A 14,573-nucleotide genomic window follows, 5' to 3' on the forward strand; every position below is an offset into this window, starting at 1 on the left:
ATTCCACATGATACCTCCTATGCGCAGGATGTGGCTTCCGTAGCGTTCCCAACTGGGTACGCTTTCCCAGTGTTATCCAATGTACCACTGTTTGGAACAGCAGTGCGGACACCTCTGCCTAGCTGCTGTCCTATCTTCCGCCCCAGCTGGTGTGGGGGGACTTGCCGGCTTCCGCAGGGCACTGGAGGGGGTCAGCAATAGTGGCGTTTTCCATACGGATCCCAATTTGTCAGTCACGACTGACGTAACGTAGAACGTGACTGACTGAAAGGGAACGTCTCGGTTACTTGTGTAACCCTTGTTCCCTGAAGGAGGGAATGGAGACGTTACGTCCTGTCGCCACAGTTGCTGTACCACCGCTGTACGGCCGGGGCACGTAGTCTCGGCTCCTCAGCGAAAAACTGATGTGCGTTTGCATGCGCTCTCCTTTTCTACCCGCGCTGCGGGGCGGGGTGCATGTGGCGAAACACGCACGCACACACTGATTCATTTGGGAGCAAAACAGTGATTGTCTTTATGAGTGAGTCATTAAATCTTTCACTCAACTGATTCATTCCTAAACAACGGATTCATAATTTAATCAATCAGATTTAGGGCTGCACGATTATGACAAACATCATAATTGTCGATTATTCCCTTGAAATTGTAATTGCGATTATTAATTACGATTATCACAATTTACATTGAATGAGGTTTATACCATTGTTTGATGCAACAGCATGCCATATTTTTATATGAAAATAAACAAGCTGAAAACACTCTAACTGAAAAATGTAAATGGTATTATAATGTTATACTAAAATTAAAACAATGGGAAAACCCTTAAGATCACATGTAGAAAGAAAAAAACATATCTTAAGCGTAACATAAGTGGACTTTGAAAGATTAATTGCCGCTTTGAACGATTACGTAATTGTTGCATTCATAATTGTAATTGCGATTAGAAATTTGATTAATTGTGCAGCCCTAATCTGATTCATTAAAAAAAATGATTGATTAAGGAACAAAACAAGAGGCTGTATTTATGAGTGAGCTAGTGAATCAATCTCTCAACAGATTCATTCAAAACACATATTCATTCAGGAAGAAAACAAGTGACCATTTATAAATTAATCATTGAATTAATAATCCAACTGATTCATTAATAGAAAACTAATTCATTCATTCAATAAAACAAGTGACTATGTATGAGAGACTCAACAAACATACACTTAACTAATTTTTCTAAAATATTGATTGATTCTGGATTGAAACAATAACTGTATGTATCATAGATTCACTGAATCATTCACGTAACAGATTTGTTCAGAAACATTGATTAATTTAAGGAATGGAACAAGTGACTCTTTTTATGAATGAGTCATGATATCATTCACTCAACCAATTTGTTCAAAACCAAGATTCACTGAATCACCGTATATCACACTTACAACTGTACTAATTGCTCATTTTTTCCAAGAGGTTTTGCTTGATTATTTATATTACATAAAATAGAATCCTTGGAGTGTGACATTCTGTTACAGAGACTGAAATTATTTAGCATATTTGTAGTCTAATCTGTCCATCTTTTTAGTGGTTATGTGAGGTAGGTGAAACATATGGCTACCAGCACAGTCACACTTACTAGAATTGGTTTAAAATGAATGACTGTGCATGAGTTCATCAAACTGATTGCTTCTTCTTTTTACTGACTCTATACGACATGTCTGAATCAATGCTGGATTGTGCTGTAGTGCTTCCTCAGCCGTTTACATACAGATATGCATACAGAGAATGGTGTATACATTCAATTGAGTAAGCTATTACAATCAAACTGCTGCCAGCAGCTCTATTTGAAGCGGCCCAGCAGAACAAGTTCACACAAACGCCTCCCTCCTTTCCATCCTTCTTTTCTCCTCAGCGAGCCACTGGAGTCTCTTATCAGAGCTCAGCAGAAGCGTTGTTGAGTCAGTAGAGCTCAGAAGCGCAGTAAATAACCGCTGATAGCATAGGTGCTAATGAAGCTGTCGCTGTCTGCGGAAATTGAGACCGTCACAGTTCATATTGTGTATGCAGGTCCAAAAACAGGCATGTCGAGCCAAAAACGTGACCTTGTGAGGGACACAAATGCTTTTACATGCAACAAATACATGAGAGACAGGAATTGTGTTGACTTTACATCAGTATTCCATTCAAATGCTACGAATTAACAAAAATGCAGCCTTGAATGCTTGAAAGCACCTGTTGTCGTGAAAAACGGCCTTGAGCGGATGAATTTGCAGAACATCTCTGCGGTGATTGCCTATCTCAAGTATCCACCCACACGCCGCCTACATAAATGGATATGCCATCCAATCCCGACAGCCTGACTCTGCCTTTGTCTGTCAAGGCCGACTGAGCGGTGTATATGCATGCTGTGAAGGTCTACAGGTTGGAATAAGCTGTTGAAATCTAGGACTGGCGGATTGCGGAGGCTGTTATTCATGGCCTTGACAGTGCAGTGAGGCAAGTCAAAGAAAAGACCTCTATATGAAAGTGGGGTCAGAGTGGGAGTTGTCGCCTATAGATTGAGAGATAGTTGGCGACCGGCAGAAAGGGAGTGTGGCAGTATGCATTCAGTGTAGCTCAAGTGTAAAGCAAACAGGAAGATTCAATATAAGGACTAAAATACATTTGTGATAATACTTGATGAAGTTGGTACAGTATCATCGATTCTGTTATTTCTCTGTTTAATACTGTGATGCTTCTTTTTACGTTTACTTTTTTTTTGATGATTTTTTTTTGTCATTTATTTAATGAGAAAGATAAAAGATTATGTGGAACGATGAGGAGAACCGGGTTGAGATTCAACGCAGGCCAGATTCAAACCTATATTTCCCATATGAGCACCATGCATCAACATATTCAGAGTAATGCTGGATTTGGAAAGGTATATTTGGTAAAAAAAAAAAAAGCACACTATTGTGCTATGGACATGAATGACACCTCAAATCAGGCAGAAGAGTGTGGTTTGTAAAAGATTAAAGTTACTATTTTTGACTGGGGGAATGATAAAATGGATGAAAAAAGGAGTGTGAGCATAGTGTGACCATAGTGTTAACTTGGGCCAGTAAACAACCACTTAGCACCATATCAACTATATAATAACACCCTGGCAATAACCCGGAATACCCTAGCAACCATCTAGCAACACAATGAGAACCATTCAAAATTTCTGTCTGGAAGATAAAATGGGCAGAAAAATATATACCATACTGTAAGCATTTTTGACTAGGGCCAGTAAACAAAAACCAAGAAAACCCTCAACCATATAAAAATGCCCTGGCAATCACCCAGAACACCCCAACAACCATCTAGCAACATTCTGACAACCATCCAAAATTTCTGTCTGGTAAACAATAAAGTGGGTGAAAATAAATAAATAAATAACTCAATCATAATGTGAGCATTTTTGATCTGAGCCAGTACACAAATACCTAGCAACTACCCAGAACACCCTATCAACCGAATAGAAACGCCCTGGAAACAATTCAAAACACAGTAGCAACCATATAGGAATTTCATTGTAACCATCCAGAACACCACAACAACCATGTAGCAGCATCCTGGCAACTACCCAAAATACCCTAGCAACCATCCAGTAACACCCTGAAAACCACCCAAAATACCCTAGCACCCATCTAGCAATGCCCTGGCAACCACCCACGATACCCTAGCGGCAATTTTACATGGGCAAACACTGCAAGGTAGAATTTGGCTTACAACATTTACCAAAGCTCTTCCTCCCCTCTAGTTCTGAATTGTTTCTGTCCTCTCTATACTATAAGAATAAGATAAAATAAACTAAAAGTAAAAAGTACAAAAACAAAACGGCACAAAACAGCACTAAAACTAAATCAAAAATGCACATCATAAAACAAAACAAAAAGCATTAAAACTGAAACAAAAAGCACAAAACAAACAGCACTAAAACAAAACTCCACAATACAAAAAAACAAAAAGGCACTAAAACTGAAACAAAATATGGCACAAAACAAAAAGGCAAAACAAAAAATAAAAATGCCCAAAACAAAAGTACACTAAAACAAAAAACAAAACAAAAAGGCACTAACAAAAACAAAAACAAAACAAAAAGAAAAACATAAAACCAAATGAACAGCCACTAAAACTAAAACAAAAGCACACAAAACAAAAAGGCACTAAAACTAAAACATAACAGTATAAAGCTAAATGAAAAGGCACTGAAACTAAAAAACTACTAAAAAATAATGCAAACAAAGGGAAAAAAAATAATCTAAACAAAAAGGCACTGAAACTAAAACAAAACAAAATATGAAAGGACAAAAAAATTACAGAAAAACAGAAAGGCATAAAACAAAACATTTATACACTTCAAATAAAGACAAAATGGGACACCAAATCAGAAAAACACCCAACACATACATGCACACACACACACACACACACACACACAAATAAGACTCCGTACTCCACTAGGTGTCACTGTGGGCTCACTCTGCTCCGTGACCCGCTCGTGGCCCTAAAACAGGAAGACCATTCCCTTTGGACCGCCATCCTGTATAATGGAGATGCTCAAACTTGCACACAGCATCCTGTTATTCTGGTGCCGACATTCAGAGTCTGTCTCTGAAAAACCCCCACCATCACAAAACACACACCAGAGCCTGGGGCACGTCCGCATGCGTGTATGAATCTGTGTGAACAAATTACAGGACATTCCTGTGCTGCTGGAGCAAGACTGCATACATTATTTTATAAGTGAACCTGGGGCATCTCCTGATGGGAATAAAACCAGCTGAAATATACAACACAGTGTTTTCATACAGAAAGGTGGAGTTATGAGACTTAAGACTAACAAAAGACTAATACTGAACTGGTAGAGACTGGTGTAAACTGCTTATATTTAAAACGATGTGTCAGTTTTTATATTTTTATTTATTTTGTCATTTATTTATTTTAACAACAACAACAAAAACAACAACAGTAATAATAATAAAGAGTGATTTTTGAGGTCAGTGCATTTGGAATGTAACTAAAAGTAAAGCAGAATCAAAAGACCAAAATGTTTAATCCATGAGATTTGGCCTATTTCCCATCGTGCTTTGTCGGAAAACACCCAGCAATTCACTTTATTCATGGTTAAAATTAATTTTATAGCAGCTGTGTATTACACTGGCTTTAATAATGTAAAACAACATATTATCAAAGTGGGGAACGTATTGAACAGCAACATTTATTTGCTAACAAGGCTAAAAGAACTTTCAAAAACCAGGTCAGAAGTTGAAATCGAGTTCACTACAAAAAATATGTTTTTAACCATGAGTACTCAGGAGATCACTGGGGAAATGTGGCCTTTTAAATAAGCAAGAATCTCATGAACTGCTTTATCTTTTCTATCTACTTGTTGTATGAGGTGAGGTATATTGCACAACAAAATTTTAGTATTAGTATTTTGCTGACAAAACCTGTTATACAGTCCTGTTAATTGCAAACTATATTGGATTGTTTTTATTAATAGTTTTACAGAAATTATGGGAATAGTCCCACTATATTTACAGTAAATGTCCTCATTTACCGTATTTTTCTCCAAAAAGATATTTGAAAGTTAATGAGTTTGGATCAACTCGTCTTCTTACGATAGTCTGTCATCGTTTCAGACTGCTGGTAAAGGGTAATCAGATTCTTTTCAAGGCATCTAGAAAAAAAAATCAATACTATATAAGCAGACTTGATGAATTAGAAATTTGTGCTCAGTGTGAATATTGACCAGCTTCAATCTGGTGGGTTTTGACAGCTCCTGTGCAAAAAAACAAAACAAATATTGCAATCATTTCACATTCAATCTTCAAATTAATGTACAAACATCATAAAGACAGTATACATTTTTATATATTTGTTTTAATTACATCTTTTTTTATGACTAAAGGCCATACCAATACTGATTTCTCTATAAAATTGCCCCCCCCCCCAATATTTAACCATTGATTATAGCCATTCAACATTACAGTATAACTTAGAGTTTTAACATTTATTAGACTTTAAAACATAAATTCTAATTTAAGTTAACTTAAAACAATCTTCACAAAAACCCATTCTAATAAATGACATATTTAACTGTGCCCTTCAGCAGAAATATACAGAAATTGAAGTTATCAAACACTAAATTCTTAATTAAATAGATGAATCCTTAAAGCTATAAAAGTAATTTTGTCCTCTTTTTTTGTTTGTCCTTTGATTAATAGACATCACAGCAGCTGGTTAGACTGAATAAATGCACTTCTTGTCAAGAGAAAAAGTGACAGAAGCAACAGTTGTGAGTGGGGTGGCCAACCATACATGTACATCTTTTAGCTATTTAAAATGGTTTTGTGTAGGGGGCTAAACTATTTGGTATTATTGTATTATTTTGAAGCAACACCAATGACAAATGATCGGAAAGTGTCTCACTTTACCTGTATTCACCGTGTTTTGTTTTGCTTTTTAAATTTTAATTTAAATTTAATTTTATTATATTGTGTTGTTTTGCTTTGCCTTTTGTTTGGTTGTTTTGCATTGCTTTTTTTACTTTGTTGTTTTGACTTGCCTTGGTGTGCTTTGCTTTGCTTTGTTTTGTCTATTTGTTTTGTTTTGCTTTACGTTGTCTTGTTTTGCCTTGATTTTCACTTTTTTATTTTGATTTGCCTTGTTGTGTTGTGCTTTGCTTTTTGTTTGGTTGTTTTGTTTTGCTTAGTTTTTGTTGTTTTGCTTTGCCTTATTTTTTATTTATTTTATATTTTGTCAAAACAAAACAAAAGATTGCTGTCTTGGCAACTAACTAATAAAATAAGTTTAAGTACTAAAATTGCTCAAACTAAAACTGAAATGAATAGAAATTAAAGATAAATATAAATATAAAAAACAGAAAAAATAACAGAATTACTACAATTTAAACTAAAATGCTTTGCTTTGTTTATTTTATTGTTTTGTTTAGTTTTTTATTTAATAGTTTTTTTTTGCCTTGTGTTTCACTTTTTATTGTTTTGTTTTGGTTTGTAGTTTTTCGTTAATTGAAATGAAGCTGAAATAAAATATAAATATTAGATAAAAAATTTTAACTTAAAAAATTAGGAATGTTGCCTTGGTAACTAACTGAAATAAAATAAACTGAAGTACGTCTCGGTTAGGTATGTAACATTAGTTCCCTGAAGGAGGTAACGGAGACGTCACGTCGGTGACCGACGAATTGGGAACTCGCTTAGAGTGAAGTTACACTTCGAGTGTAAACTAAACGAGCCAACGCACATTGGTATGCGATGATTGCGACAGTGCAACGCATACCAGGTATTCACTGAGGAGCTGAGCCGGTGACCCGGCCGCTCAGCGGTGGTCCAGCAGCCGTGGCGATGGCACATGATGTCTCCATTCCCTCCTTCAGGGAACGAGGGTTACATACGTAACCGAGACGTTCCCTTTTAGTCGGTCACTCTGAGTCACGTCAGTGACCGACGAATTGGGATCCCTACCAAAGCGCCATGGATGCTGCCCCTTCCAGTGTCCTGTGCGAGCTGTCTGCGCCCCTTTGTGGTGTAGGCCGGGGCTCGCAACAAGAAGACCAGTCACTGTTATCATAGCACTACCCACTCAGTGAGATTGGATAACACAGGGAAAACGTACCCATTCCACTTGGAGGTTTGAAGGTTTGGCGACAGGCAGGTGTAACTTGGACCCGGTGAGTGCCGCGTTGCCACGCCCACCTCAGGACTCGGCCATGAAGCCAGTGCTGTAGCGGTCTCATATGAAGCACCCCTAGCGGTGTAACTGCCGCTGCAGCTGCCATATGCCCCAGGAGCCTTTTAAATAGTTTCAGTGGGACCGCTGTCATGTCCTTGAATTAATTCAAGCAGTACAGCACCAACCGCGCACGTTCCTCTGTGAGGCGTGCTGTCTTTTTGACCGAATCCAACTCCATACCGAGAAAAGAGATCCTCTCCCAGGAGAGTTTGCTCTTTTCCCAGTTGACCTGAAGGCCCAACCGGCTGAGGTGCAAAAGTGCCAAGTTCCTGTGTGCACACAACTGATGCTGAGACTGAGCTAGTATGAGCCAGTCGTTGAGGTAGTTGGGAATGTGAATGCCCTGTTCTCTCAGGGGAACAAGGGCTGCCTCCGCAACTTACGTGAAGACACGGGCCGATAGGGACAGCCGGGCAGGACCTTGTACTGATATGCTCTTTCTTCGAACGCGAACCTCAGAAATGGTCTGCGGCGCGGACGGATCGACACATGAAAGTACTCATCCTTCAGGTCGATCGCTGTAACCCAATCTCGGGGACAGATGGACCCGAAGATGCGTTTCTGCATCAATATCTTGAACGGTAACCGGCGAAGGGCCCGGTTCAAGATACGCAGATCCAAGATTGGTCGTAACCCACCGCCTTTCTTGGGTACAATGAAGTAAGGGCTGTAAAACCTTGTATTCATATCGGCTGGAGGGACCAGCTCTATTGCATCCTTTGCCAGTAGGACTGCGATCTCTGCACGCAAGACAGGAGCATCTGCCACCTTCATTGTCGTGAAGTGGATGCCACTGAACTTGCGAGAATGCCGGGCGAACTGATTTGCATTGCCGAGGCTGATGGTCCACAGAAGCCAATGAGACGGGTTGGGTAGCGCTAGCCACGCACCCAGATACCGTTGGGGCACCGAGGTGGAACGCAGGGACCCAATTCGGACAGCTTGAGAGCGGACCGAAGAGGGGTCTAAGTGTGCAGTGCAACGCTTACCTGGTTCCACAGTTTCGGAGCGTGAGGTCGGTAGTGGTTCGGAGCTCTTTCTGAACTTCCGGATCATGACCACCCTCGTGCAGGTCCCTCAGTGCCTTGGCCTGATGAACCTGCAGTAACGGCGTAGCGTGTAAAGCGGAGGCAGCTTCTCCACAGGCCGTATAAGCATCACCGGCCAGATGAGTACCTACAGACCCGGGAGGGGAGGCACGGTTCGCCCTGTCGGGTGGAGGCGGTATTAGGACACAACTGCATAGCAATCGACCACTCCACCGGGGGGAACCCCGTATACCCCCTAGCTGCACCACCGCCGAGGGGAAAGAGAACTAAAATTACTAAAGCTGAAAAAAAAAGTTGAGTTAAATAAAAATATTTTAAAAACTAATAAAAATGGCAAAAGCACATAAACTTTAACTCAAATTAAAATCAAAACTGAAAATATAAAAAATAAAACCTAATGTAAAATATTAATAAATACTATAACAGTAACTAATTAATAATAAAATATAAGAGTATCTGCTAAATAGTGTAAATGCAAATTTGTGTTCGTTATTAATCTTCTAAGTATATCTGAGTTTTTGTTCTAATTGGTTACAACAAAAACTACTTAGTTTTTTAATTAGCTTCTATTTCTGTTTTGCTGAGTAACCTCGTCTTCTCTGAATATATTCATATATACGTTTTTTTTATGTATATATTACATTTGTGCAAGTATACAGCTGAGCAAGTGAGCATATAAAACAATGGGGGAAAAAACAAGCATGGAGGATTGTAGCTTTGAAAAATAGTTAATTTATTTGAAAAAAGACTGCATGTGAACATCACACAGAGGAACATCTGAGCCTGTACACCGTATCGCACAACCAGCACCTGTCCATAGCCTGACACATGTTCCAGTTGCTGAGTCTCTATCGCTCACACCTCCACTATCTCAAACCCCTCAGACCAATCCCCCGTCTGCATTTCTGTCCCACTGTATCTCTATTTCAAATTGAAATGATGAGTTTATATGCAGTGTAAATCCTGACTGGGGCTTGACAGGACCATGTGGTGATATCTGCTGGCTGACTATATTCAAGCCTCACCCTGCTGGCTACTTCACACACAGCAGATGTCTGTGTTTCTGCATTTGTTGGGCTGTCTGGATAGGTTTGGTAATGATGACTGAATTTCAGAAGGCATGGTAGCATCTGTTCAGCCACTGCGGCATGACTTTATGCTGAGACAATAAAGATTCAACATATACTGAGCTAAAATATGAATATATTTTACTTTGATACTTACAATATTAAGTGGTGAGTTTAGATGAGACTACATTCTTAAAACCAGCATTGCTTAAAGGAATAGTTCACCCAAAAAATAAAATGTGCTGAAAATGTACTCACCCTCACGCCAACCAAGATGTAGATGAGTTTGTTCATCGAAACAGATTAGGAGAAATTTAGCATTTAGCAAGTCACCTGTTCACCAATGGATCCTCTGCAGTGAATGGGTGCTGTCAGAATGAGAGTCCAAACAGCTGATAAAAACATCACAATAATCCACAAGTAATCCACACCACTCCAGTCGATCAGTTAACATCTTGTGAAGTGAAAAGCTGCATGTTTGTAAGAAACAAATCCATTATAAAGACTCTAATTTCAAACTGTTGCTTCTATCTATAACATTGCTTTTTCCAATGAAAAGCGTTGTCTCATCTGAATCAGCACTATTTACAAGCACCATTTATAAGCCAAATCAGCTCTAAACAAATATGTTGGTGGATTTTGATGTAAGACGACAACAGATGATGGACCTCTTCACTGGAGGAAATGTTATTATGGATTATGGACTGATGTTTTTTGGCCAGAAGCGATGGTTAAAAAAAAAAGCCTTTAAAAATTAAAAAAATTAAAATCTTAATTAGGAACTTGTTTCTTATAAACATGCTGCTTTTGGCTTCATAAGACGTTAGGTAATGGACTGGAGTGGTGTGGATTACTTGTGGATTATTGTGATGTTTTTATCAGCTGTTTGGACTCTCCTTCTGACGGCACCCATTCACTGCATAGGATCCACTGGTGAGCAAGTGATGGAATCAGGGCCGTTTCTAGGCATAGGCGAGCTAGGTGGCCGCCTAGGGCGCCACCAGCTGAAGGGGCGCCAATGAGCGCACGTACTAGCACTTTAGCAGGGTTGTGATAAAGAGTGGGTCACGTTATTTAAAGGGGACGTTAATGCGTTAACGAGTAGCAAATTATTAAGTAGCTGCACTGGTTACTTGTATGCCACTGATAAAGCTTTTAAATTTAGTTTGGGGTAACAAAGGGGTTTTATAGGTTTGACTGAAATAATAAGGTACAAAACAGATTTTAATAGCAGTGTGCATTGTTGAATTTATTGGTTTACATTCAAATTTTCTTGTTTGTAAAGTTTTATACTGTAAAACTGACCAGTTTTTGGCCGTAAATGTGTTTACAGTTTTTCTGTATTTTTTTACAAAATTATTCTGGCAACCACAGCTGCCAAAATTATTTTGTAAAAACGACAGAATTTTTTTTACAGTGTAGCGGTTAGCAGATCAATGAATGAGAGGGCAGCGTTACCAGAGTTGCCCATATACCACACCATGTTACAACACAGTAGGGCTATTGCAGACAGAAACGATACTGTACTACATCGATGTTTCCTGTCGGCTCAATTTTTGTGTGGACTTTGCTGTTCCGATAAGCATGAACAGTATACGAGTGGAACGACTGAGTGGAGCGCACACGCATAGAGCGGGATAATACGCAGAGCGTCACACCACGTGAAAGTGAAACCTGAGCGGTGAACTAATTTTAGGCATCCGAAATTTCGGAGCATCTCTAATTATTGGCGACATCAGAAATGGATATTATATAATAGATGTTTTTTTGAACATTTTAGCTATTTAAAAATATTAAAAAAGGATTTTTTACACGGCAACCTTGCTCTCGACAGACGGCACCCCAGGGTGCCGCGGCACCCCGGTAGGGAAACACTGGTCTAATGTTTTGCATTCCAATATAACATTCCACTTCTCTCTTCATCCAGAATCCTGTCAGACATCTTAAAATTCAGAAATTCCCATGTGTCCCTTCTCATCTTCCTGCCCCAACTCCATTAATGATGAAACACATAAGTCAGTGCCCCCCTGTTGCTATAGGCAGTTGCTATAGTGCTCTGGGTGGTTGCTAATGTGTTCTGGGTGATTGCTTGGGTGTTGCTAGGTTTGTAAGATGTTCTGCATGGTTGCTAGGGCTTTGCTAAATAGTTGCAAGGTAGTTGCTATGGTGTCCTGGGTTGCATTTTGAATGTATCTAAGTTTGTTAGAGTTATCTGGATAATTGAAAGGCAGTTGCTATGATATTCTAGAGATATGTGTTTCCTGTGGTGCTATGAATGGTTGCTTGGGAGTTGATTGGTGGGTTTGCTAAGGTGTTCTGCATGGTTTGTAGGGGAAATTAACGTTCTTAGAATTGACAAGACGGTTGACCCTGAGTGGTCAGCTAAATATCTACAGTGGATCTAAAATATTAATAATTAATCATAATTAGTTATGGTTAATTATTCATATTTCCCCATGAGCTAATCCGCTACAGGCATTTGTGAGGTAATGTAAGTGGTTTTTAAAATGATGTTATGGTTTTCTGGACAGTAGAAAGGCTGTTGCTAGGACGTTCTGGGATATTGCTAGATGTTTCCTATGGTGTTATGAATGGTTGCTTGGCCATGACATTGTTAGGTGGTTGGTATGCAGTTGCTAAGGTACTATGGGGTTGCTAGGGTGTTGCTAAGGTATTCTGGATGGTTACTAAGAATGCTATGGTGTTCTGGTAGTTGCTAGAGCAATGCTAGATGGTCCCTATGATGTTAGGATGTTGCTAGGTGGTTGAAAGTTACTTTTAAAGGGATAGTTCACCCAAAAATTAAGATTCTATTATCATTTGCTCACCCTCATGTCGTTCCAAACCTGTAAGACTTTTGTTCATCATCAGAAAACAAATTCCATTTCTACAAAACTACTTTGATGTGTAAACATTTTCATAAAGAGATCATTTTTGAAGAGACTTGACTCCTTTATATTTACATATTTAATTTAGGATTTTATTCACATATTTACATTGATCAGCAAACATAAAGGAAAGCTCAGCTGTACTTCCTTGACACACAAGAACAAACCTGATTGGTTCTTACGAAACTCAAATGTGTTGCGGAACACATGAGAATGAAGCTCATTGATTCTTACAGAAGCTCAAACGGACTGCGAAACACGAGAATGAACCTCACTGAACCTCATTAGTTCTTACGGTAGCTCAAATGTGCTGTGTAACATGACAATGAACCTAATCTGTTCTTGCAGAAGCTCAAACGTGCTGCGAAACACAAGAGAATGAATCTCATTGGTTCTTGCGGAAGCTCAAATTTACCGCGTAACACACAAGAATGAACCTCATTGAACCTCATTTATTCATATGGAAGCTCAAACGTGCTGTGTAACATGAATGAACCTTATTACACACAAGAATGAACCTCATGGGTTCCTACAGAAGCTCAAACATATTGTGTAACATGAGAATGAACCTCATTTTTTCTTACGGTAGCTCAAATGTGCTGTGTAACATGAGAATGAACCTCACTGGTTCTTACAGAAGCTCAAACGAGCTGCGTAACGCGAGAGAATGAACCTCATTGGTTCTTGGGGAAGCACAAACATGCTGCGTAATGCAAGAGAATGAGTCTCATTGGTTCTTGGGGAAGCTCAATTGTGCTGCGTAACGCAAGAGAATGAACCTCATTGGTTCTTGGGGAAGTGCAAACATGCTGCGTAACGCAAGAGAATGAACCTCACTGGTTCTTGGAGAAGCGCAAACATGCTGCGTAACGCAAGAGAATGAACCTCATTGGTTCTTCGGAAAGCGCAAACATGCTGCGTAACGTAAGAGAATGAACCTCATTGGTTCTTGGGGAAGCTCAGTTGTGCTGCGTAACACAAGAGAATGAACCTCATTGGTTCTTCGGGAAGTGCAAACATGCTGCGTAACGCAAGAGAATAAACCTCACTGGTTCTTGGGGAAGTGCAAACATGCTGCGTAACGCAAGAGAATGAACGTCATTGGTTCTTGGGGAAGTGCAAACATGCTGCGTAACGCAAGAGAATGAACCTCATTGGTTCTTGGGGAAGTGCAAACATGCTGCGTAACGCAAGAGAATGAACCTCATTGGTTCTTGGGGAAGCTCAATTGTGCTGCGTAACACATGAGAATGAACCTCATTGGTTCTTACGGAACCTCAAGCGCATTTTTGGGTGAACTGTCTCTGTAATTTCAAACAAATCCCTAAAGTAAAAGCATAAGCAACAGAAATACTGCAAGCAGCACGTAAAAATTGTCCTTCAGAATAATTTCCATCAAGAACGTCTGAGGTTACTTATGTAACCATGGTTCCCTGAGTAGGGAACGAGACACTGCGTCCTCTAGGGTTCGCTATGGGGAATGCCTCGTCGTGACCTGTGTCTGAACATATATAGGTGAAAGCATTGAAAAAACACCAACTCGTTGGCCGGCGACAGCCATGATGTCACTACTGGTGCGACTATAGTATAAATAAGCGCCAGGAGCACACATCATTCACTTCTTCGTCTAAAGCTTGAGTCCGCAGCATGGCAAGAAACCTAGAGAACGCAGTGTCTCGTTCCCTACTCAGGGAACTATGGTTACATAAGTAACCTGAGACGTTCCCTTTCATGGGAACTTCGAACTGCGTCCTCTAGGGGTTGCTATGGGGAACGGTATACCCACGCCGCCATGCTGA

This window comes from Sinocyclocheilus grahami, unplaced genomic scaffold (assembly GCF_001515645.1).
Source record: "Sinocyclocheilus grahami isolate Dianchi unplaced genomic scaffold, SAMN03320097.WGS_v1.1 scaffold199.1, whole genome shotgun sequence".
Lineage (NCBI taxonomy): Eukaryota > Metazoa > Chordata > Actinopteri > Cypriniformes > Cyprinidae > Sinocyclocheilus > Sinocyclocheilus grahami.